The 23,807-nt window shown below is 39.1% G+C and overlaps 1 long non-coding RNA gene across 1 annotated transcript in view; it reads right to left on the bottom strand.

The window, feature by feature from the left end:
• Positions 1-13,788, bottom strand: part of LOC113618217 (uncharacterized) — a 72,616-nt gene extending 58,828 nt beyond the window's left edge. Inside the window, exon 1 of the long non-coding RNA XR_003431926.1 lies at positions 13,635-13,788. This is a non-coding gene — a long non-coding RNA (uncharacterized LOC113618217). The remainder of the gene's footprint in view (positions 1-13,634) is intronic.
• Between the last annotated feature and the right edge of the window lie 10,019 nt (positions 13,789-23,807).

Here is a 23,807-nt window from a genome sequence, read left to right as displayed (position 1 = left end):
ATTACCATCATCTCCTTTTTTTCTCTAAGAACCTCTCATCTTCCTTTGCTCTCAAGATCTTTTCAACGCCTCTTTCTCTACACCACCTTTAATGTCCCCTTGCCCTCAGGAACACTAAAACAGTTTAGGACAGAAAGAGATCTTATGAGTGAGGGCACTATTTCTAGTCTCAGAAATTGCAAAAATAGTCCCACAAGTTGCCAAAATCATTCACTTTCCTTCTGACTACACTTCTTAATCTGTTACTCTTCTCCCACGTTCTTATTTTTTTCCCCCCTGCTCCTACTCACTACTGTATTCTTTGGATGTGAATTCCAACACCCCACCTGCCCCAAACCACCCACAGAAAAATGATTGGCAACCAGGCAAGAGGAGAAAGTAAAATATGGATTCCAAATAGAGTCATGAATAGTAAGCATCCTGGAAGCTATTTTAAAAAACTATTTTTTTTCATGATGAATAGCCATTTCCCTGTTTTATCTTTTGGTTTTTCTTGGAGGTGATATATGAAAGTACTTGGAAAGACTTCTTGTTATAAAAGGAGAAGAAAAGGCCAAAATATAAACTAATCGCTGAAAGAATAGCACTGAGGTTGTACTGAAACAGATTACAATATCATTGTCCTGGTTTTATTCATGCATTTTTCCAGGAAGGTGTAGAGGGAAAGCAGTAAAGTGGAGAGCTATTGCTTTATCCTTACTATTCTAACATGCTTCTCTCTTTTTTTATTTTTAAATTTAATTTAATTAAAAAAGTATAATTGACATATAATACTATTAGTTTCAGGGGCACAACCTAATGATTCAATATTTGTATATATTGTGAAATGATCACCACAATAAATCTACTTAACGTTCATCACTATACATAGTTACACATTTTTTTTCTTCTAATGAGAACTTTTAAGCTCTATTCTTTAGCAACTTTCAAATATATAATACAGCATTATTAACTATAGTCACCATACTGCACATTACATCACCAGGACTTATTTATTTTATAACTGTCAGTTTGTCCCTTTTGACCACCTTCACCCATATCACCCACCCTTCACACCTTGCATCTGGCAACTCCCAACTTGTTCTCTGTATCTATGAGTTTGTTAGATTCCACATAAGTGAGGTCATTTTCTCTTAATGTAGGCATTTATCGCTATAAACTTCCCTCGTAGCACTGCTTATGCTTCACCTCATAAGTTTTGATATGTTGTGTTTTCATTTTCACTTGTTTCAAGATATTTTTGAATTTGCCATTGATTTCATCTTTGACCCACTGGTTTCCAGGAGTGTGTTAATTTCCACATATTTGACCGTTGTCGTTGGAAAAGGTACTTCATATGATTTCAGTCTTTTAAAATTTTTTTTTTTTTTTTTTTTTTGCGGTATGCGGGCCTCTCACTGTTGTGGCCTCTCCCGTTGTGGAGCACAGGCTCCAGACGCACAGGCTCAGCGGCCATGGCTCACAGGCCCAGCTGCTCCGTGGCATATGGGATCCTCTCAGACTGGGGCACGAAACCGTGTTCCCTGCATCGGCAGGCGGACTCTCAACTACTGCACCACCAGGGAAGCCCCGTCTTTTAAAATTTGCTTATACTTGTTTTGAACCCAATATCTGATCCATCCTGGAGAATGTTCCATATGTGCTTGAGAAGAATGTATATTCTGCTGCCCTTCATTGAAATGTTCTGTATATATCTGTTAGGTACATTGGATGTAAAGTATAGTTTAAGTATAGTTTAAAGTATAGTTTAAAGTATAGTTTAAAGTATAGTTTAAGTTCAATGTCTCCTCATTGGTTTTCTTTCTGGATGATCTATCTAGTAGTTTTAGTACTACTACTAGTAGCTCTAGTAGTTTTCTGGTAGCTTCTTTAGGATTCCCTATGTATAGTATCATGTCATCTGCAAACAGTGACAGCTTTATTTCTTCTTTTCCGATTTGAATTCCATTTATTTCTTTTTCTTCTGATTGCTGTGGCTAAAACTTCCAAAACAGTGTTGAATAGTAGTGGTGAGAGTGGGCAACCTTATCTTGTTTCTGATCTTAGTGGAAATGGTTTCAGTTTTTCACCATTAAGGATGATGCTGGCTATGGGTTTATCTTATATGGCCTTTATTATGTTGAGGAAAGTTCCCTCTATGCCTACTTTCTGGAGGGTTATTATCATAAATAGGTGTTGAATTTTGTCAAAAGCTTTCTCTGCACCTATGAGATGAAACTATGGTTTTTCTCCTTCAGTTTGTTAATATGGTGTATCAAGTTGATTGATTTGCATATATTGAAGAATCCTTGCATTCCTGGGATAAACCCCACTTGATCGTAGTGTATGATCCTTTTAATGTGCTGTTGGATTCTGTTTGCTAGTATTTTGTTGAAGATTTTTGCATCTATGTTCATCATTGATATTGGCCTGTAGTTTCCTTTCTTTGTTACCTCTTTCTCTGGTTTTGGTATCAGAGTGATGGTGGCCTAGCAGAATGAGTTGTGGAGTGTTCCTCCCTCTGCTGTATTTTGGAAGAGTTTGAGAAGGATACATGTTAGCTCTTGTATAAATGTTTGATAGAATTTGCCTGTGAAGCTGTCTGATCCGGAGCTTTTGTTTGTTGGAAGATTTTTAATCACAGTTTCAATTTCAGTGCTTGTGATTGGTCTGTTCATATTTTCTATTTCTTCCTGCTTCAGTCTCAGAAAGTTGTGTATTTCTAAGAATTTGTCCATTTCTTCCAGGTTGTCCATTATATTGGCATACAGACGCTTGTAGTAATCTCTCATGATCCTTTGTATTTCTGCAGTGTCAATTGTTACTTCTCCTTTCTCATTTCTAATTCTGTTGATTTGACTCTTCTCCCTTTTTTTCTTGATGAGTCTGGCTAATGGTTTATCAATTTTGTTTATCTTCTGAAAGAACCAGCTTTTAGTTTTATTGATCTTTGCTATTGTTTCCTTCATTTTATTTATTTCTGATCTGATCTTTATGATTTCTTTCCTTCTGCTAACTTTGGGTTTTTTTGTTCTTTCTCTAATTGCTTTAGGTGTAAGGTTAGGTTGTTTATTTGAGATGTTTCTTGTTTCTAAAGGTAGGATTGTGTTGCTATAAATTTCCCTCTTAGAACTGATTTTGCTGCATCCCATAGATTTTGGGTCCTGGTGTTTTCATTGTCATTTTTTTCTAGGTATTTTTTGATTTCCTCTTTGATTTCTTAAGTGATCTCTTGGTTATTAAGTAGTGGGTTATTTAGCCTCCATGTGTTTGTATTTCTTACAGATTTTTTCCTGTAATTGATATCTAGTCTCATAGCATTGTTGTCGGAAAAGATACTTGATATGATTTCAGTTTTCCTAAATTAACCAACGCTTGAATTGTGACCCAAGGTATGATCTATCCTGGAGAATGTTCCATGAGCACTTGAGAAGAATGTGTATTCTGTTGTTTTTGGATGGACTGTCCTATAAATGTCAATTAAGTCCATTTTGTTTAATGTATCATTTAAAGCTTGTGTTTCCTTATTTATTTTCATTTTGGATGATCTGTCCATTGGTGAAAGTGGGGTGTTAAAGTCCCCTACTATGATTGTGTTACTGTCCATTTCCCCTTTTATGGCTGTTAGTATTTGCTGTATTGAGGTGCTCCTATGTTGGGTGCATAAATATTTATAATATGTATATCTTCTTCTTGGATTGATCCCTTGATCATTATGTCATGTCTTTCTTTGACTCTTGTAATAGGCTTTATTTTAAAGCCAATTTTGTCTGATACGTATGAGAATTGCTACTCTTCTTTCTTTTTTTTTTTTTGGTGGTACACGGGCCTCTCACTGTTGTGGCCTCTTCCATTGCAGAGCACAGGCTCTGGATGCGCAGGCTCAGCAGCCAAGTCTCACGGGCCCAGCCGCTCCGCGGCATGCGGGATCTTCTCAGACCGGGGCACAAACCCGTGTCCCCTGCATCGGCAGGCAGACTCTCAACCACTGTGCCACCAGGGAAGCCCCCCAGCTTTCTTTTGATTTCCATTTGTATGGAATATTTTTACCATCCCCTCACTTTCAATCTGTATGTGTCCCTTGGTCTGAAGTGGGTCTCTTGTAGATAGCATATATATGGGTCTTGTTTTTCGATCCATTCAGCCAATCTCTGTTTTCTGGTTGGACCATTTAATCCATTTACATTTAAGGTAATTATCGATATGCATGTTCCTATTACCATTTTTTAAATTGTTTTGGGTGTAGTATTGTAGGTCTTTTCCTTCTCTTGTGTTCCCTGCCTAGAGAAGTTCCTTTAGTATTTGTTGTAAAGCTGGTTTGGTGGTACTGAATTCTCTTAGCTTTTGCTTGTCTGTAGAGATTTTAATTTCTCCGTCAAATCTGAATGAGATCCTTGCTGGGTAGAATAATCTTGGTTGTAGGTTTTTCTCCTTCATCACTTTAAATATGTCCTGACACTCCTTCCTGGCCTGCAGAGTTTCTGCTGAAAGATCAGCTGTTAACCTTATGGGGATTCCCTTATGTGTTATTTGTTGTTTTTCCCTTGCTGCTTTTAATATTTTTTCTTTGTATTTAATTTTTGATAGTTTGTTTAATATGTGTCTTGGCGTGTTTCTCCTTGGATTTATCCTGTATGGGACTCTGTGCTTCCTGGACTTGATTATTTCCTTTCCCATATTAGGGAAGTTTTCAACTATAATCTTTTCAAATACTTTTCTCAGTCCCTTTCATTTTCTCTTCTTCTTCTGGGACCCCTATAATTCGAATGTTAGTGCATTTAATGTTGTCCCAGAGGTCTCTGAGACTGTCCTCAATTCTTTTCATTCTTTTTTCTTTATTCTGCTCTGCAGTAGTGATATCCACTATTTTATATTCCAGGTCACTTATCCGTTCTTCTACCTCAGTTATTCTGCTATTGATTCCTTCTAGAGAATTTTTAATTTCATTTATTGTGTTGTTCATCTCTGTCTGTTTGCTCTTTAGTTCTTCTACATCCTTGTTAAACGTTTCTTGTATTTTCTCCATTCTATTTCCAAGATTTTGGATCATCTTCACTATCATTATTCTGAATTCTTTTTCATGTAGATTGCCCTTTTCTTCTTCATTTGTTAGGACTGGTGGGTTTTTGCCTTGCTCCTTTATCTGCTGTGTGTTTCTCTGTCTTCTCATTTTGCTTAACTTACTGTGTTTGGGGTCTGCTTTTTGCAGGCTGCAGGTTCATAGTTCCCATTGTTTTTGGTTCAGTGGGCTGTGTAGGCTTTCTGGTGGAGGGGACCAGTGCCTATGTTCTGGTGGATGAGTCTGGATCTTGTCTTTCTTTTGGGCAGTTCCATGTCTTGCGGTGTGTGTTTGGGTGTCTGTGGCCTTATTATGATTTTAGGGAGCCTCTGTGCTAATGGATGGGGTTTTGTTCCTGTCTTGCTAGTTGTTTGGCATAGGGTGTCCAGCACTGTATCTTGCTGGTTTTTGAGTAGAGCTGGTTCTTGGTGTTGAGATGGAGAACTCTGGGAGATTTTCGTCATTTGATGTTACGTGAAGCTGGGAGGTCTCTTGTGCATAAGTGTCCTAAACTTGGCTCTCCAACCTCAGTGGCACAGCCCTGACGCCTGGCTGGAGCACCAAGAGCCTGTCCTCCGCATGGCTCAGAATAAAGGGAGGGAAAAAAAGAAAGGAAGAAAGGAAAAGTAAAATAAAGTTATTAAAATAAAAAATAATTATTAAGAAAAAAATTTTTTTTAAGTAATAAAGAAAAAAAACAACGGGCAGACAGAACCCTAGGACATATGGTAAAAGCAAAGCTATACAGACAAAATCACACACAGAAGCATACACATACACACTCACAAAAAGAGAAAAAGGGGAAAAAATATATATATCATTGCTCCCAAAGTCCACCTCCTCAATTTGGGATGATTCGTTGTCTATTCAGGTGTTCCACAGATGCAGGGTACATCAAGTTGATTATGGAGATTTAATCTGCTGCTCCTGAGGCTGCTGGGAGAGATTTCCCTTTCTTTTCTTTGTTCACACAGCTCCTGGGGTTCAGCTTTGGATTTGGCCATGCCTCTGCATGTTGGTCGCCTGAGGGCGTCTGTTCTTCACTCAGAAAGGACGGGGTTAAAGAAGCAGCTGCTTCGGGGTTCTGGTTCACTCACGCTGGGGCGAGGGAGGGGTACGGATGCGGGGCGACCCTGCGGTGGCAGAGGCCGGCGTGACGTTGCACCAGCCTGAGGCGCGCCGTGCTTTCTCTCGGGGAAGTTGTCACTGCATCACAGGACCCTGGCAGTGGCGGGCTGCATAGGCTCCTGGGAGGGGATGTGTGGATAGTGACCTGTGGTTGCAAACAGGCTTCTTTGTGGTGGCAGCAGCAGCCTTAGCGTCTCATGCCCGTCTCTGGGGTCTGTGCTGATAGCCGCAGCTCGCGCCTGTCTCCGAAGGTCCTTTAAGCGGCGTTCTTAATCCCCTCTCCTTGCACACCAGGAAACAAAGAGGCAAGAAAAAGTCTCTTGCCTCTTCAGCAGCTCCAGACTTTTTCCCCCCGACTCCCTCTGGCCAGCTGTATCGCACTAGCCCCCTTCAGTCTGTGTTCATGCAGCCAACCCCAGTCCTCTCCCTGGGATCTGAACTCCGAAGCCGGAGCCTCAGCTCCCAGCCCCGACCCGACCCTGTGGGTGAGCAGACAAGCCTCTAGGGCTGGTGAGTGCTGGTCGGCACTGATCCTCTGTGCGGGAATCTCTCTGCCTTGCCCTCCGCACCCGTGTTGCTGCGCTCCCCTCCGTGGCTTTGAAGCTTCCCTCCTCCGACTCCCCAGCAGTCTCTGCCCGTGAAGGGGCTTCCTAATGTGTAGAAACCTTTCCTCCTTCACAGCTCCCTCCCTGAGGTGCAAGTCCTGCCCCTGTTTTTTGTCTCTGATTTTTCTTTTTTCTTTTGCCGTACCCAGGTACGTGGGGAGTTTCTTGCCTTTTGGGAAGTCTTAGGTCTTCTGCCAGCATTCAGTGGGTGTTCTGGAAGGTGATCGCGTCTTACTCTTCTGCCATCTTGAAGCTCTCCCCATTTGTTTCTTTTTTTAACATCTTTATTGCAGTATAATTGTTTTACAGAGTTGTGTTAGTTTCTGCTGTATAACAAAGTGAATCAGCTATATGCATATGTATATCCCCAAATCCCCTCCCTCTTGCATATACCTCCCACCCTCCTTATCCCACCCCTCTACATGGTCACAAAGCACTGAGCTGATCTCCCTGTGCCTTGCAGCTGCTTCCCAATAGCTATCTGTTTTACATTTGGTAGTGTATATATGGCAGTGCTACTCTCTCACTTCATCCCAGCTTACCTTTCCATCTCCCCATGTCCTCAAATCCATTCTCTATGTCTGTGTCTTTATTCCTGTCCTGGCCCTAGGTTCATCACAAATATATATATATTTTTAGATTACATACATATGTGTTAGCATAGGGTATTTGTTTTCTCTTTCTGACTTACTTCACTCTGTATGACAGAATCTAGGTCCATCCACCTCACTACAAATAACTCAATTTCATTTCTTTTTATGGCTGAATAATATTCTATTGTATATATGTGCCACATCTTCTTTATCCATTCGTTTGCGATGGACACTTAGGCTGCTTCCATGTCCTGGCTATTATAAATAGTGCTGCAATGAACATTGTGGTACATGACTCTTTTTGAATTATGGTTTTCTCAGGGAATATGCCCAGTAGTGGGATTGCTGGGTCATATGGTAGTTCTATTTTTAGTTTTTTAAGGAGCCTCCATACAGTTCTCCATAGTGGCTGTATCAATTTACATTCCCACCAACAGTGCAAGAGGGTTCCCTTTCTCCACTCCCTCTCCAGCATTTATTGTTTGTAGATTTTTTGATGATGGACATTCTGACTAGTGTGAGGTGATACCTCATTGTAGTTTTGATTTGTATTTCTCTAATTATCAGTGATGTTGAGCATTTTTTCATGTGTTTGTTGGCAACGTGTATATCCTCTTTGGACAAATGTCTATTTAGATCTTCTGCCCATTTTTGGATTGTGTTGTTTTTTTGATATTGAGCTACATGAGCTGCTTGTATATTTTGGAGATTAATCCTTGTCTGTTGGTTCATTTACAAATATTTTCTCCCATTCTGAAAGTTGTCTTTGTCTTGTTTATGGTTTCCTTTGCTATGCAAAATCCTTGAAGTTTCATTAGGTCCCATTTGTTTATTTTTGTTTTTATTTCCATTTCTCTAGGAGGTAGGTCAAAAAAGATCTTGCTGTGATTTATGTCATAGAATATTCTGCCTTTGTTTTCCTCTAAGAGTTTTATAGTAAATGGCCTTACATTTAGGTCTTTAATCCCTGTTGAGTTTATTTTTGTGTGTGGTGTTAGGGAGTGTTCTAATTTCATTCTTTTATATGCAGCTGTCCAGTTTTCCCAGCACCACTTATTGAAGAGGCTGTCTTTTCTCCATTGTATATTTTTGCCTCCTTTTTCAAAGATAAGACAACCATATGTGCGTGGGTTTATATTTGGGGTTTCTGTCCTGTTCCATTGATCTATATTTCTGTTTTTGTGCCAGTACTATACTGTCTTGATTACTGTAGATTTTTAGTATAGTCTGAAGTCAGGGAGCCTGATTCCTCCAGCTCTATTTTTCTTTCTCAAGATGGCTTTGGCTATTCGGGGTCTTTTGTTTTTCCATAGAAATTGTGATTTTTTTGGTTGTAATTCTATGAAAAATGACATTGGTAGTTTGATAGGGATTGCATTGAATCTGTAAATTGCTTTGGGTAGTATAGTCATTTTCACAATGTTGATTCTTCCAATCCAAGAGTGTGGTATATCTCTCCAGCTGTTGCTATCATCTTTAATTTCGATCATCAGTGTCTTATGGTTTTCTGCATACAGGTGTTATGTCTCCTTAGGTAGGTTTATTCCCAGGTATTTTATTCTTTTTGTTGCAACGGGAAATGGGAGTGTTTCCGTAATTTCTCTTTCAGATTTTTCATCATCAGTGTATAGGAATGCAAGAGATTTCTGGGCATTAATTATGTATCCTGCTACTCTACCTAATTCATTGATTAGCCCTCATGGTTTTCTGGTGGCATCTTTAGGATTCTCTATGTATAGTATCATGTCATCTGCAAACAGTGACACTTTTACTTCTTCTTTTCCAGTTTGGATTCCTTTTATTTCTTTTTCTTTTCTGATTGCTGTGGCTAAAGCTTCCAAAATTATGTTGGATAATAGTGGTAAATGGACAACCTTGTCTTATTCCTGAACTTAGAGGAAATGTTTTCACTTTTTCACCATTGAGAATGATGTTGGCTGTGGGTTTGTCATATATAGCCTTTATTATGTTGAGATAAGTTCACTCTATGCCTACTTTCTGGAGAGTTGTTATCATAAATGGGTGTTGAATTTTGTCAAAACCTTTTTCTGCATCTATTGAGATGATCATACGGTTTTTCTCCTTCAAGTTGTTAATATGGTTTATCACATTGATTGATTTGCATATATTGAAGAATCCTTGCATTCCTGGGATAAACCCGACTTGATCATGGTGTATGATCCTTTTAATGTGCTGTTGGATTCTGTTTGCTAGTATTTTGTTGAGGATATTTGCATCTATGTTCATCAGAGATATTGGCCTGTAGTTTTCTTTTTTTGTGATATCTCTTTCTGATTTTGGTATCACGGTGATGGTGGCCTCGTAGAATGAGTTGCAGAGTGTTCCAATCTCTGCTATATTTTGTAAGAGTTTGAGAAGGGTAGGTGTTAGCTCTTCCCTAAATGTCTGATAGAATTTGCCTGTGAAGCCATCTGGTCCTGGGCTTTTGTTTGTTGGAAGATTTTTAATCACACTCTCAATTTCAGTGCTGTGATTGGTCTGTTTATATTTTCTATTTCTTACTGGGTCAGTGTCAGAAGGTTGTGCTTTTCTAAGAATTTGTCTATTTCTTCCAGGTTGTCCATTTTATTGGCATACAATTGCTTGTAGTAATCTCTCATGATCCTTTGTATTTCTGCACTGTCAGTTGTTACTTCTCGTCTTTCATTTCTAATTCTGTTGATTTGAGTCTTCTCCCTTTTTTTCTTGATGAGTCTGGCTAATGATTTATCAATTTTGTTTATCTTCTCAAAGAACCAGCTTTTAGTTTTATTGATCTTTGCTATAGTTTCCTTCATTTCTTTTTCACTTATTTCTGATCTTTATGATTTCTTTCCTTCTGCTAACTTTGGGTTTTTTTGTTCTTCTTTCTCTAATTGCTTTAGGTGTAAGGGTAGGTTGTTTATTTGAGATGTTTCTTGTTTCTTGAGGTAGGATTGTATTGCTATAAACTCCCTCTTAGAACTGATTTTGCTGCATCCCATAGTTTTTGGGTCATCGTGTTTTCATTGTCATTTTTTTCTAGGTATTTTTTGATTTCCTCTTTGATTTTTTCAGTGATCTCTTGGTTATTTAGTAATGTACTGTTTAGCCTCCATTTGTTTGTATTTTTTACAGTTTTTTTCCTGTAATTGATATCTAGTCTCATAGCATTGTAGTTGGAAAAGTTACCTCATATGATTTCAGTTTTATTAAATTTACCAAGGCTTGAATTGTGACCCAAGATATGATCTATCCTGGAGAATGTTCCATGAGCACTTGACTAGAATGTGTATTCTGTTGTTTATGGATGGAATGTCCTATAAATATCAATTAAGTCTATCCTGTTTAATGTGTCATTTAAAGCTTGTGTTTCCTTATTTGTTTTCATTTTGGATGATCTGTCCATTGGTGAAAGTGGGTGTTAAAATCCGCTACTCTTATTATTGTATTTGCTTTCGATTTCCCCTTTTATGGATGTTAGCATTTGCCTTATGTATTGCAGTGCTCCTACGTTGGGTACCTAAATATTTACAATTGTTATATCTTCTTCTTGGATTGATCTCTAGATCATTATATACTGTCCTTTGTCTTTCATAATAGTCTTTATTTTAAAGTCTATTTTGTCTGATATGAGAATTGCTACTCCAGCTTTCTTTTGATTTCCATTTGCGTGGAATATCTTTATCCATTCCCTCACTTTCAGTCTGTATGTGTCCCTAGGTCTGAAGTGGGTCTCTTGTAGACAGCCTATAGATGGGTCTTGTTTTTGTATCCATTCAGCCAGTCTGTGTCTTTTGTTTTGAACATTCAATCCATTTACATTTAAGGTCATTATTGATATGTATGTTCCTATTACCATTTTCTTAATTGTTCTGGGTTTATTTTTGTAGGTCTTTTCCTTCTCTTGTGTTTCCTGCCTAGAGAAGTTCGTTTAGCATTTGCTGTAAAGCTGGTTTGATAGTGCTGAATTCTCTTAAGTTTTGCTTGTCTGTAAAAGTTTTAATTTCTCCATCAAATCTGAATGAGATCCTTGCTGGGTAGGGTAATCTTTTTTGTAGGGTTTTCCCTTTCATCACTTTATATACGTTTTGCTACTCCCTTCTGGCTTGCAGGGTTTCTGCTGAGAAATCAGCTGTTCACCTCATGGGGATTTCCTTATATGTTATTTGTTGCTCTTCCCTTGCTACTTTTAATATTTTTTCTTTGTATTTAATGTTCATAGTTTGATTAATATGTGTCTCAGTGTGTTCCTCTTTGGGTTTATCCTTTATGGTACTCTCTGTACTTCCTGGAGTGGATTGACTATATCCTTTCCCATGTTAGGGAAGTTTTCAAGTATAATGTCTTCAAATATTTTCTCAGACCCTTTGTTTTTCTGTTCTTCTTCTGGGACCCCTATAATTTGAATGTTGGTGTGTTTAATGTAGTCCCAGTGGTATCTGAGACTGTCCTTAATTCTTTTCATTCTTTTTTCTTTATTCTGCTCTGTGGTAGTTATTTCCACGATTTTATCTTCCAGGTCACTTATCTGTTCTTCTGCCTCAGTTATTCTGCTATTGATTCCTTCTAGAGTCTTTTTAATTTCAGTAATTGTGTTTTTCATCACTGTTTGTTTGCTCTTTAATTCTTCTAGATTCTTGTTAAACGTTTCTTGTATTTTCTCCATTCTGTCTCCAAGATTTTGGATCATCTTTACTGTCATTACTCTGAATTCTTTTTCAGGTATATTGCCTATTTTGTCTTCATTTATTTGGTATTGTAGGTTTTTACCTTTCTCCTTCAATTGTAATGTAGTTCTTTGTTGTTTCTTTCTTTTTTTTTTTAATGGGTGGTGCTGTATTCCTGTCTTACTCGTTGTTTGGCCTGAGAGGTACAGCCATGACGTTTGCAGGCAGTTGGATACAGCTGGGTCTTGGTGCTGAGATGAGGACTTCTGGGGGCCCTCACTCCAGTTGACATTCCCTGGTGTCTGAGGTTCTCTGTTAGCCCAGCGGTTTGGACTTGGAGCTCCCACCACAGGAGCTTGGGCCCTACCTGCCCGCTGGGAACCAAGGTCCTGCAAGCTTCATTTTGTAGTTAAAAAAAAAAAAAAAAAAGGAGGAAAGAAAATAAAATGGAGCAGTAAAATATCGAAGAATAAAAAACAAAATAAAATTGGAAAGATAAAAAATATATTAGGATAAATAAAACTGTCATTGGAAAAAGTGCAACAAAGTAAAATAAAACCACAACTGAAAAAGGAAAAAAAAAGGAAAGAGGGAACAAGCCAAAAGGAGAGATCACTAACAAGGTATAAAGAATAAAATAAAATTAGAAAAATAAAAGATTAATTAGGAAAAATAAAAATATAAAAGTATCAACAACAATGAATCAAGAAGGTAAAACAGAACCCCAATCTGAAAGAGGAAAAAGGAAAAGAAAAAGAAAAAAAAAAAAAACCTTGGCTATGGGGCCGGAGTTTAGGTTGGGGTGGAACTTAGGCAGGGGTGGGGTTTATGGTGGTGTGGGACCTAGGTGGGTGGGGTGGTGACATTTGAGCGTGGTGCGGGGCCTTTTCTTAGGACCTGCAGAGAATGGGAGAGGCAGCACATGGAAAGGAGGGCCTCTGGAGTGTGGGGTTCCAGAGTTTGGAGGTAGGACCATGAGTGACGGTGTGTGGGTGGGGTTTAGGCCCAGTGCGTTGGAGGGAGTCTCCGAATGTAGAGGTAGGGCCCTGTGTGGGGATGTAGGGGAGGGGCTTGGGCTCTGCGGCAGGAGGGAGGCTCCGAGGGCAGAGGATTAGGCCCGGGAGCCCAACAGGCTTCCCTGTGCCTAAGTGGACAGGGAAAGCACTGGCCCTGTTCCCTTCTGTTCCTTTGCACCCCTCCCCCACTGTATCCCCCAGGGTCTTCCCCATCGCCGCTGGACCCCTAACCGTGGGTGGGTCCCTCTGAGTGTGGGAACTCCGTCCCTTCTGCAGTCATTCCTCAGGGATCCTGGTCCCAGAGGTCCAGCCTTTACTTTTGCTCCCCCTTCCATCCCTCCCACTCCCTCAGGACCCGAGTGGGTGGAGGGGGCCTAGATGGTCAGAGGATCAGGCCTGGGATCTCTACAGGTTCCTGGGAGTCCAGGTGGGCAGGAGAAACCTGGCCATGCTCCCTTTTGATCCTCTGCCCTCCCAATGGCTCCCCAATTTCCCCCTTCAGGTGTGGGGTCCCTTCCCTTCCCCCAGCTGCCCCTCAGGGATGCCAGTCCCATCCCACCTCCACTTCTCCTCCCCCTTCACTCCCCCCATGCCCTTCGTCCTACCCCATCGCTGGGGGTTCCTCCTGTTCCCTTAGGTGACCATGGTCCCCCACCGGTGTCTGGTAGGTGCCATTGTTGTGAGGAGACGCAAATTCCACGTCCTCCTAGTATGCCGTCTTGACTCAGCCTTTTCTTCTCTCATTTTTAAAATGTTGAAAACTTTCAAACCTGTAGAAAAATTGGAAGAACAATGCAATGGGTCCGTATATGCCCCTCATTTATATTCAAGAATTTAAACATTTTTGTAGAATACTTTAACCTGATATATTTCCACATATATTTCCTAAAAATAATTACATCCTCCTACATAGCCAGAATATGTCTATCACCATTGTCATTATATTGATGGTTGTGGGAGTGGGAGTAGAATTAGTCTCATTTTTCTATTCTACAAAAAAGATACCTCACTAAAGAAATAAGTGGTGCTTGGTGCTTTACATTTAATTAAAATAAAAAATATAATAGGAAATTCAGGTTTCTTCACTCAATGAATATTTTGGAGTGATCTTTTCTCTGGACATAAGATTTGAGAAGATTTTTCCAGGTGATTTTGGATGCGCAGGCTCAGCGGCCATGGCTCACGGGCCCAGCCGCTCCGCGGCATGTGGGATCTTCCCAGACCGGGGCACGAACCCACGTCCCCTGCATCAGCAGGTGGACTCTTAACCACTGCACCACCAGGGAAGCCCTTCTAGGTGATTTTGATACTCATATTTAGTTTTGAAAAGTGAAAACTGTATTTTCCTCTTCATTTATTTCCAGCTTCATTAAGGTATGATTGACAAATAAAAGTTGTATATATTTAAGGTGCACAATGTGATGACTTGATATACATTGTGAAATGATTACCATAATTAAGCTAGAAACATGTAGGACTACATCAAACTAAAAAGTTTCTGGGGCTTCCCTGGTGGCGCAGTGGTTAAGAGTCCGCCTGCTGATGCAGGGGACGCGGGTTCGTGCTGCGGTCTGGGAAGATCCCACATGCCGCGGAGCAGCTGGGCCCGTGAGCCATGGCCTCTGAGCCTGCATGTCCGGAGCCTGTGCTCCACAACGGGAGAGGCCACAGCAGTGAGAGGCCCGCGTACCTCAAAAAAAAAAAAAAAAAAAAAAAAAGTTTCTGCAGAGCAAAGGAAGCAATCAACAAAATGAAAAAGTAATCAGTGGAATGGGAGAAAATACTTGCAATGCAGTATTTTTCTAGTTGTGATTCTCAGATGGCTACAGGGCTCACAGCAGCCTGGGCAGAAAGCTTTTTCTCTCCAAGGCTCAGGGATCGTCAATAGAATGATCATAGACAGAAGAGGTTGAAAGATCCCTAGAGGATGCTAATAGTTAGAAGTTGACAAGGTGAGAAGGAACCTACCAAGGCTACTGAGTAGGAATTGTTAGTGAACTATACGGATACCAAGAGATAGTCAATCCCCAGGAGGCAAGTGAATAAAATATATAAGGGTGGGAGTGGAAAGCAATATCAAATGTTGTTGAAAGGTCAAGTTAAGTGAAGGCTGTGAATTGTCTTTGGCATATTGGAGGTCTCTGGTGACCTTAACACAAAGAGTTCTAGTTGAGTGGTAGGGGTCAAAGCTTGAATGGATTTGGTTTCAAAGGGAATCAGAAAGGAAGAAATAGAGACAGAGAGTGTGGACAACTCTTTTGAGGAGTTGTTTTATAAAAGGAGAAGGGATTGAAGAGAGTGAGTAGAGTACAAGGGGGCATGTGTCAAGGGAAAGAGTTGTCAGGTGGGAGAAATTACAGCATATTTATATGCTGATGGGAATGCTGCGGAGAAAGGAAAAATTGGTAATGTAGAGAGGGGGGTCAATTACAAGAGTAATTTCCTTGACTAGGTAGAAGGGCTTGGATCTAATACAAAGTAGACAAAAGAGAATTCTTATAGATACATTTTTAAAGTAATTTGTACTGTAGTCTGAATATATTTTCAGATTTATCTTCCTAGTCATGGATTCAATTTTCTGAAATGGAAAGCTGCATTTTAATTAGTTTATCAGACAGTCAGGAAGCAGAATACATGGATACAGGTACACATAGGCTGTTAGACATGGTTATGGCAGACTGATGAAGTCCTCTTCTTATTCCTTATATATTCTCATTAAATTGGAAGCAAAATCATTAGTTCAGGGAGAGCATTAGGAGAAGGTGTAAAAGTGGAGAGGGTATGAAGTAATCTTCGAAGAAGGTGAATAGATGAATTAGATAAATATACTGGGAGAGGGATAGAGACATGCTTGTGGTTTTGAGTCTGGGCAGCGTTTTTATCTATGACATCGCCCAGAGAGAGTAAAGCTCTGTATAAAGACCACAGAAACTGCAACAATATGAGAAAATTGGTGAGAAGTATTTTGTTCTTTCAAAAAGGAGGAATGGGGTTCAAAAAGGATGATCTGAGGGGAAAATATGTATGCTTACGGCTCCCATTCTCCTTGAAGAAGTAATGTTTCACCCAAAATAGAGGATATATGTTTTGTGAGAAGACTGAAAAGAGTAGAACTAGAGGCCTGCATTGGAGAATGTCAGTGGGACCTCACTTCTTGTCAGCCCTTGGATGCTATGTTCGGATATGAAACTTCTTACTAGGGTCCTCAGGTTCTTTGTATGTACTCCCATCTTGCTAGTGGGTGGATCTGGACTCTTTGCAGCTGAGGATTGGATATCACCTTGTTAGTAGGACTGATTAAAGACTTGCTAATCTTGTGATTTAAAGTATATAAAGTAATGAAAAACTTACTCTACCTTCAACTTAAATGTCAATAAGATCAAACTAATGTAAAAGCCCAAATTGAATCTCTGTCATCGTGTAAACTATTTAGCATAACAAATTCCTCCTGGATTTGATATATTTTCCCAGGTGAATTTGATACCTTTCCCATTTTGCCCTGCCAGGTGAAAGTTTCCATTCTATAATCTTTCCAACTGTCAATATACTAGAATGGTTCGTAATGTTGTCTTTCCTATTTGAAGATCAAAAATTAAGTAATCAGCTGATTTTGAGACTGAAATGCATATGAAATTTGTTATCAAATTTTGGAGATAGAGACCTTAACCTTTGAAAGAGAGGCATGATAGTCTTGACTCAAAGAAGAGCTAACTCAGAGACAGTCCTTTAAGCTATACTAGGAATCCTTCACTATAGGAATCTCTATTAATTAACCTATGTTAGTTAAGGGAGACGTGGTTGTGTGAACAGACTTCAACATCTCAATGACTTTACAGAATAGAAATGTGTTTCTTGCTCACTTAACAGTCCAGGGAAAATGTTTCAGTTGTGTTGGCCTTTTTTCAGATAGTCACTCAGGGACCCAGACATTTTCCATCATGTGCTTCTGTTACCCTTAAGGTCTTATAATCATAAGCCTCCCACCGGAAGTCATGGGAAGAGGCTGGAGGAGCCCATGAAAGGTTTTATGCGCCAGATACATTAATCATTTTTAATCATAATCTGAGTTGGCAAGAACTCAGAAACATGGTCATAACTAACTGCAGGGGAACCTGGAGAACATAACTTAGTGGTATTTCTAGGAAAAAGAGGTAAATGATTTTGGTGAACTGCTTAAAGCCTCTGCCATACGAATGAAGGAAAGAGTGACGGTGGCAAAATAAGGACATTGCTGAGGATTTTGTTTATTGGAAGTCGGTTGTAAGAGAGATGCTCGAGAGATTTCTGACTTTTAAAATATAAATTTTTAAGAGCTTTATTCTCATGTGTTTAAGAAGGAAAACTGGTAGTGTAGGAAGGCAGCTCTTGGTGAGAAATTTATAGTTTGGATCACTTTCACTTCTTAAATTTAGCAGGAGAGGAGAGAATTTAAAAGATAACAAGAAATCAAAACCCAAATTGGAGAAATGGGTGTCTCCAAATTTTTTTTAATTGAGGTATAATTGACATATAGCATTATATTGGTATCAGGTATGCAACATGATGACTCAGTATTTCCATGTATTATGAAATGATCAACACAATAAGTTAACATCCACCACCATACATAGTTATAATTTTTTTCTTGTGATAAGAACTTTTAAGATCTATTCTCTGAAACAACTTTTTTTTTTTTTTTTGTGGTACATGGGCCTCTCACTGTTGTGGCCTCTCCTGTTGCGGAGCACGGGCTCCGGACGCGCAGGCTCAGTGGCCATGGCTCACGGGCCCAGCCGTTCCGCGGCATGTGGGATCTTCCCGGACCGGGGCACAAACCCGTGTCCCCTGCATCAGCAGGCGGACTCTCAACCACTGCGCCACCAGGGAAGCCCCTGAAACAACTTTTATATATGCCATACAGTATCATTAGCTGTAGTCACCATGCTGTACATTGCATCTCCATGACTTATAACTGAAAGTTTGTACTTCTGACACCCTGTATCCATTTTACACCTCACCACTGCCTGCCTGCCCCCACCTCTGGCAACTGCCAATCTGTTCTCTGAATCTATGAGCTTGTTTTTTCCTTTTTTTCTTTTTTTTGGTTTTCACATATAAGTGAAATCATACAATATTTGTCTTTTCCTGTCTGAATTATTTCACTTAGTATAATGTCCTCAAGGTTTATGTTGCCATAAATGACAAGATTTCCTTTTTCAAAATGGTTGAATAATATTCCATTGGATATATATATACCACATTTTCTCTATCCATCTGTTAGTGGGTACTTAGGTTGTATCCAAGTCTTGGCTATTGTAATAATACTGCAATAAAAATAGGGGTGCCTATATCTTTTTGAGTTAGTATTTTTGTTTCCTTCAGATTAAATACCCAGAAGCAGAATTGCTGGATCATATGGTAGTTGTAATTTTCTGAGGAATGTACATATTGTTTTCCATAGCGGCTGCACCAATTTACATTCCCACCAACAGTGCATAAGAGTTCCCTTTTTTCTGCATCCTTGCCAACATTTATTTCTTTTCTTTTTGGTAGACATTTTAACTGGAGGTAGGTGATATCTCATTGTGGTTTTGATTTTCATTTCCCTGATGATTGTGATGTTGAGCCCCTTTATATGTGCTTGTACCTGTTGTTCATCTGTATGTCTTCTTTGGAAAAATGTCTATTCAGAGCCTTTGCCCATTTTTTAATTGGATATTTTTGCTGTTGAGTTTTTAAAAAAATATATTCTGGATATTAAGCCCTTATCAGATATATGATTTGCAAATATTTTCTCCCATTCGGTAGGTTGACTTTCTCTTTTGTTGATGGTTTCCTTTGCTGTGCAGAGCTTTTAGTTTGATGTAGTCCCACTTGTTTATTTTTCCTTTGTTTGCCTTTGCTTTTGGTGTCAAATCCAAAAAATCATCACCAAGACCAGTGTCAAGGAACTTACCACCTATGTTTTCTTTTAATGGTTTCAGATATTACATTTAAGTTTTTAATCCATGTTGAGGCAACTTTTGTGTATGGTGTAAGATGGTGGTCCAGTTTCATTCTTTTGCGTGTGGCTGTCCAGTTTTCCCAACACCATTTATTGAAAAACTGTCCTGGAAACTATTGTATATTCTTAGCTCCTTTAGTCATAAACTAATTGACCATATATGTATGGGTTTATTTTTGGGCTGTCTATTCTGTTCCATTGATCTATGTGTCTTTTTTATGCTGGTACCATACTGTTTTGATTACTATAGCTTTGATATATAGTTTGAAGTCAAGAAGGATGATGGCTCAAGCTTTGTACTTTCTCAAGATTGCTTTTGAATATTCAGGGTCTTTTGTGGTTCTTTATAAATTTTAGGATTTTTCAATCTATTTCTGTGAAAAATGCCATTGAAAGTTTGATAGGAGCAATGTTCTAATCTCATTTTTTTACATGTAACTGTCCAGTTTTTCCAGTACCACCTATTGAAGAGACTGTCTTTTCTCCATTGATTAACTGACCATAAGTGAATAGGTTTATTTCTGGGATTTCTATTATGTTCCACTGATCTATGTGTCTCTTTTTGTGCCAGTATTGTACTGTTTTGATGACTGTAGTTTTGAGTATAGTGTGAAGTCAGGAAGTGTGAAACCTCCAGCTTTGTTCTTTTTTCTCAAGGTTGCTTTGGCAATTCAGGCTCTTTTATGGTTCCATATGAATTTTGGGACTATTTGTTCTAGTTCTGTGAAAAATGCCATGCATCTTTTGATAGGGATTGCATTAAATCTATAGATTGCTTTGGGTAGTATAGACATTTTAACAATATTAATGTTTCCAATCCATAAGCACTGGATATCTTTCCATTTATTTGTGTCTTCATCAGTTTTTCCCATCAATGTCTTATAATTTTCAGTGTGTCTTACGTCTCAAGTTAGTATCTTGTAGGAAGCCTATAGATGGGTCTTTTTTTTTTAATCCATTCAGCCACTCTATGGACTAAATTCTCCAATCAAAAGACATTTACATTTAAAATAATTATTGATAGGTTTGTACTTATTCCCATTTTGTTAATTGTTTTCTGGATGTTTCATAGTTCCTCTGTGTCTTTCTTCTTCTCTTGCTCTCTTCCTTTGTGACTTGATGATTTTCTGTAGTGGTGTGCTTAGTTTCTTTTCTATTTTCCTTTTATGTATCTAGGTTTTTGCTTTGTGGTTATCATGAGGTTTACATAAAACAAGTTAAGTTCGAATGCAATCTACAGCTTTTTATATTTTTATTCCCCCCCATGTTTTATAGTTTTGATGTCACATTTTACATCTTGTTATCTTGTGTATCCTTTAACTAATTGTTGTAGCTATAGTTATTTTTATTACCATTGTCTTTTAACCTTCATACTAGCTTTATAAGTGATTCAGCCACCACCTTTACATTATTCTGAATTTTACTATATATTTAACTTCTCCCATGATATTTATACTTTCATATGTTTTCCTGTTACTAATTAGCACCATTTCATTTCAGCTTAAAGAAGTCTCCTTAACTTTTCTTGTAAGGCTGGTTTAGTGACAATGAACTCCTTTATCTTTTGCTTGCCTGGAAAACTCTTTACCTCTCCTTCGACAACTTTGCCAGGTGGAGTATTCTTGATTGGAAGTTGTTTTTGTTTTTTTTTTTTTTCTTTCAGCATTTTGAGTATACTGTGTCACTCCCTTCTAGCCTACAAAGTTTCTGCTGAAAAATCTGCTGATGATCTTATGGGGGTTGCCTTGTGCATAACATAAGTTATTTGTCTCTTGCTGCTTGGATTCTCTTCTTGTCTTTAACTTTTGACAGTTTAATTATAATGTGTCTTGATGTGGGTCTATTTGAGTTCATCTTTTTTGGAACTTTCTGGGTTTTCTCGATCTGGATATCTGTTTCCTTCCCCAGGTTAGGAAAGTTTTCAGGCATTATTCAAATGAGTTTTCTCCTCTCTCTTCTCCTTCTGGGACCCTTATAATGAAAATGTTGGTCTTCTTGATGTTGTCCCATAAGCCCCTTCAACTATCTCTACTTTTTTTCATTCTTTATTCTTTTTGCTGCTCCTATTGTGTGAGTTCCACCACTCTGTCTTCAATTCCATTGATCCTTTCTTTTGTTTTATCTAGTCTGCTGTTAAATCCCTCTAGTGTATTTTTCAGTTCAGTTATTATATTCTTCAGCTCTGTGACTTCTCTTTGGCACTTTTGTATATTTTCTATCTCTTTGTTGAAGTTCTCACTGGGTTCATTCTTTCTTCTCCCAAGTTTGGTGACCATCTTTATTACCACTATTTTGAAATTTTTTTCAGGTAAATCACTCATCTGTTTCATTATTGACTTTTTCTGAGGTTTTATCTTGTTCTTTCATTTGGAATATATTCCTATTTCTTCATTTTCCTCGACTCTCTGTGTTGGTTTCTATGCACTAAATAAAACAACCATCTCTCCCAGTCTTAAAGGAGTGGCCTTGTGTAGGAGATGGAACTTATTGTTCTACTCTGCCTTAGCTCTTGGTTGTCTGTCAATCCTTTGTGATTGCTCATGCAGCCTGTTTTATTTTTAGTGGCTCCTTGTAGTTGAGGGTGTGCCAAGACCTGTCAGTGGAGGGGAGGATCTGTCAGTACCTAGCTTCAAGTGGTTTGGAAGCCAGGCCCTCAGGCAGCAGCTTTTAAAGTACGTAAATACATGTAGTCCTGTGGGGTCACAAGCATAAATCTCACTGGCCACCAGGGCCAGGAAATCTAGAGGAGTCTTCTGGGTGGCAGTTACAAAAATCAGGGTGCCAGACAAGCTGTCTTCCGGGACATGCTGGTAACCTGGAATGAGGCAGAGGGAGAGCACAAATATGGCATCCACCCACCTCTGTCCATGCTGTTCTTAACTCAGTAGGCCCCTAGATGTGTGCTAAACCAGATCCCTGCCCTCAGAATAAAGTTCCAGGTCAAGCAAATAGGCCTCTGTCACAGAAAGACTGGGTGCAGGTTTCAGTCTCCTGACTGTGCAGTGCCCTGGGGATGGTAGCCAGCCAAGAAGTGACTCTCCAATTATTGTAGTCCCATGGGACACATGAATGCCAGCCCTGCTGGCCACCAGAGCCGGTGATCAAAGGGTGTCCCATGGGTGGCAGTCACAAAAACCAGGGCACCAGACATGCATAGGGCTCTTCTCTGAGAGATACTGGTGCTCTGCAACATGACAGAGGGAGAGTGCAAAGATAGTGCCGGCCCTCTGAGGTCTCTGGAAAGGATTCCAGTCAGCCCTTATATGTGTGTTTAATTAGAATCCTGTCCCTCAGGTCATAACTATGAATATAAGCTAATAGGCCTTTTTCACAGAAAGACTGGGCTCCTGGGTCTGTTGCCTCTTGCTGGACCTGGGAGTGTTGACAATTAAGAACTCTTTCTTGGTTGGTTAATAGTGACAGTGATTGAGGCACTCATGAAAGTACATACTAGGGAACACAGTTATAAACTCTACCTGGAGTTTCATCTTTGAGGAGGTAGCTTATGAGCTAAGTTGTTCAACAAGCATCAAGAATTAACTCTGCTGGTGATATGCTAGATGGCCTGAGAATACAAAATTAAATAGAAGGAGCATTTGTCTCCTGTCTGAAGATTTACGATCTTGAATTAATAGTTTGAATAGGAAGACACAAATAGTCAATAAGGTAGTAAGGCTGATAGCCAATTTGCTGAACTGTTAAAATACCAAATTCTTCCATACCAGGGTAAGTAGCAGCTAATCCAGGTACCCCTTTATTTGTTCTCTACTCTGTCCCGCCTCATTATCACCCCCAATCCTGTCTTCCATAGTCCCCGAACTTTCCTGTGTTCTAGTAACTAAAGGTTTAATACTTCTATGCACTCAACATTTTACATATAATCCCAGGGGATGCACTTCACCGAGGGGTAAAAAAGTTTCAAGCCTTGAAATAGCAATGAGAATTTGGTAATCTGCAGTTAAAGGCCAAAGTGTGAAGTTCAAGTTGGGGAAGAGAGGGAGATGGAAATGAAGAACTCATAAGGGTAATATAGACCCACGGAGAGATATTAAGCATATATTTTTTATAAAATGATAATTTTGACCAACCTTAGTATATAAGCACTCATTGATGTGTGTTGAACTAGCTATTATGATGCTAATGAATTATTATTAGTAACATATACTCTTACTTTGCATATGTTTTTTGCTGTTGCTCTTTCTGTTCCTGCCAGCTAATGAGTTTGCATCCACATTTGCACGATGGCTAATCCTTGTCTGGGATCTTATCTGCTGATGAAACAAAAGAAAATGAGACGAGGCACACAGAGGAGATTGAGCTAGAGATGTAGTTTCCATAAGCACAAACCTCCAACCAATGGGAGGAAAAAAAGAAAAGCTTCATACATATAGACTTGCATGCAGGGAATTTACCTCCTTAGCTATACTATTATAAAATCTATTATGCCACTATTACTCCACTTTTCAATAGGTGATTTCAGAATTATAGACATGAGCACTGAAAAATCATTGGGAGGGGAAAAAAAATCAAACTTGATCTGGAGTGATTTTTCCATTTCTCTCAGAACATTTTACCAAACAGTATCTGAATATTGACAAATAGGTTTACTCATCAATGTGCATAGGCATGAGATCACTGAGAAGTTCTGGATTAAAAAAGGGCCAGTAAGAAAGATTTGGCTATATGAAAATATTGAGAGAATTGAGTCCCCATTGCTTCCTTCCTTCCCAAAGAGAGAATGTATTCCTTATTAATGGATGATTATTACAGGTCAAATAATAAACACCCAAAACAG

This window comes from Aethalodelphis obliquidens, unplaced genomic scaffold, assembly GCF_003676395.1.
Source record: "Aethalodelphis obliquidens isolate GAN/ISIS:26980383/991018 unplaced genomic scaffold, ASM367639v1 scaffold5, whole genome shotgun sequence".
Lineage (NCBI taxonomy): Eukaryota > Metazoa > Chordata > Mammalia > Artiodactyla > Delphinidae > Aethalodelphis > Aethalodelphis obliquidens.
The sequence above is the reverse complement of the archived record's forward strand: the minus strand, read 5'-3'. Positions and strand labels throughout refer to the sequence as shown.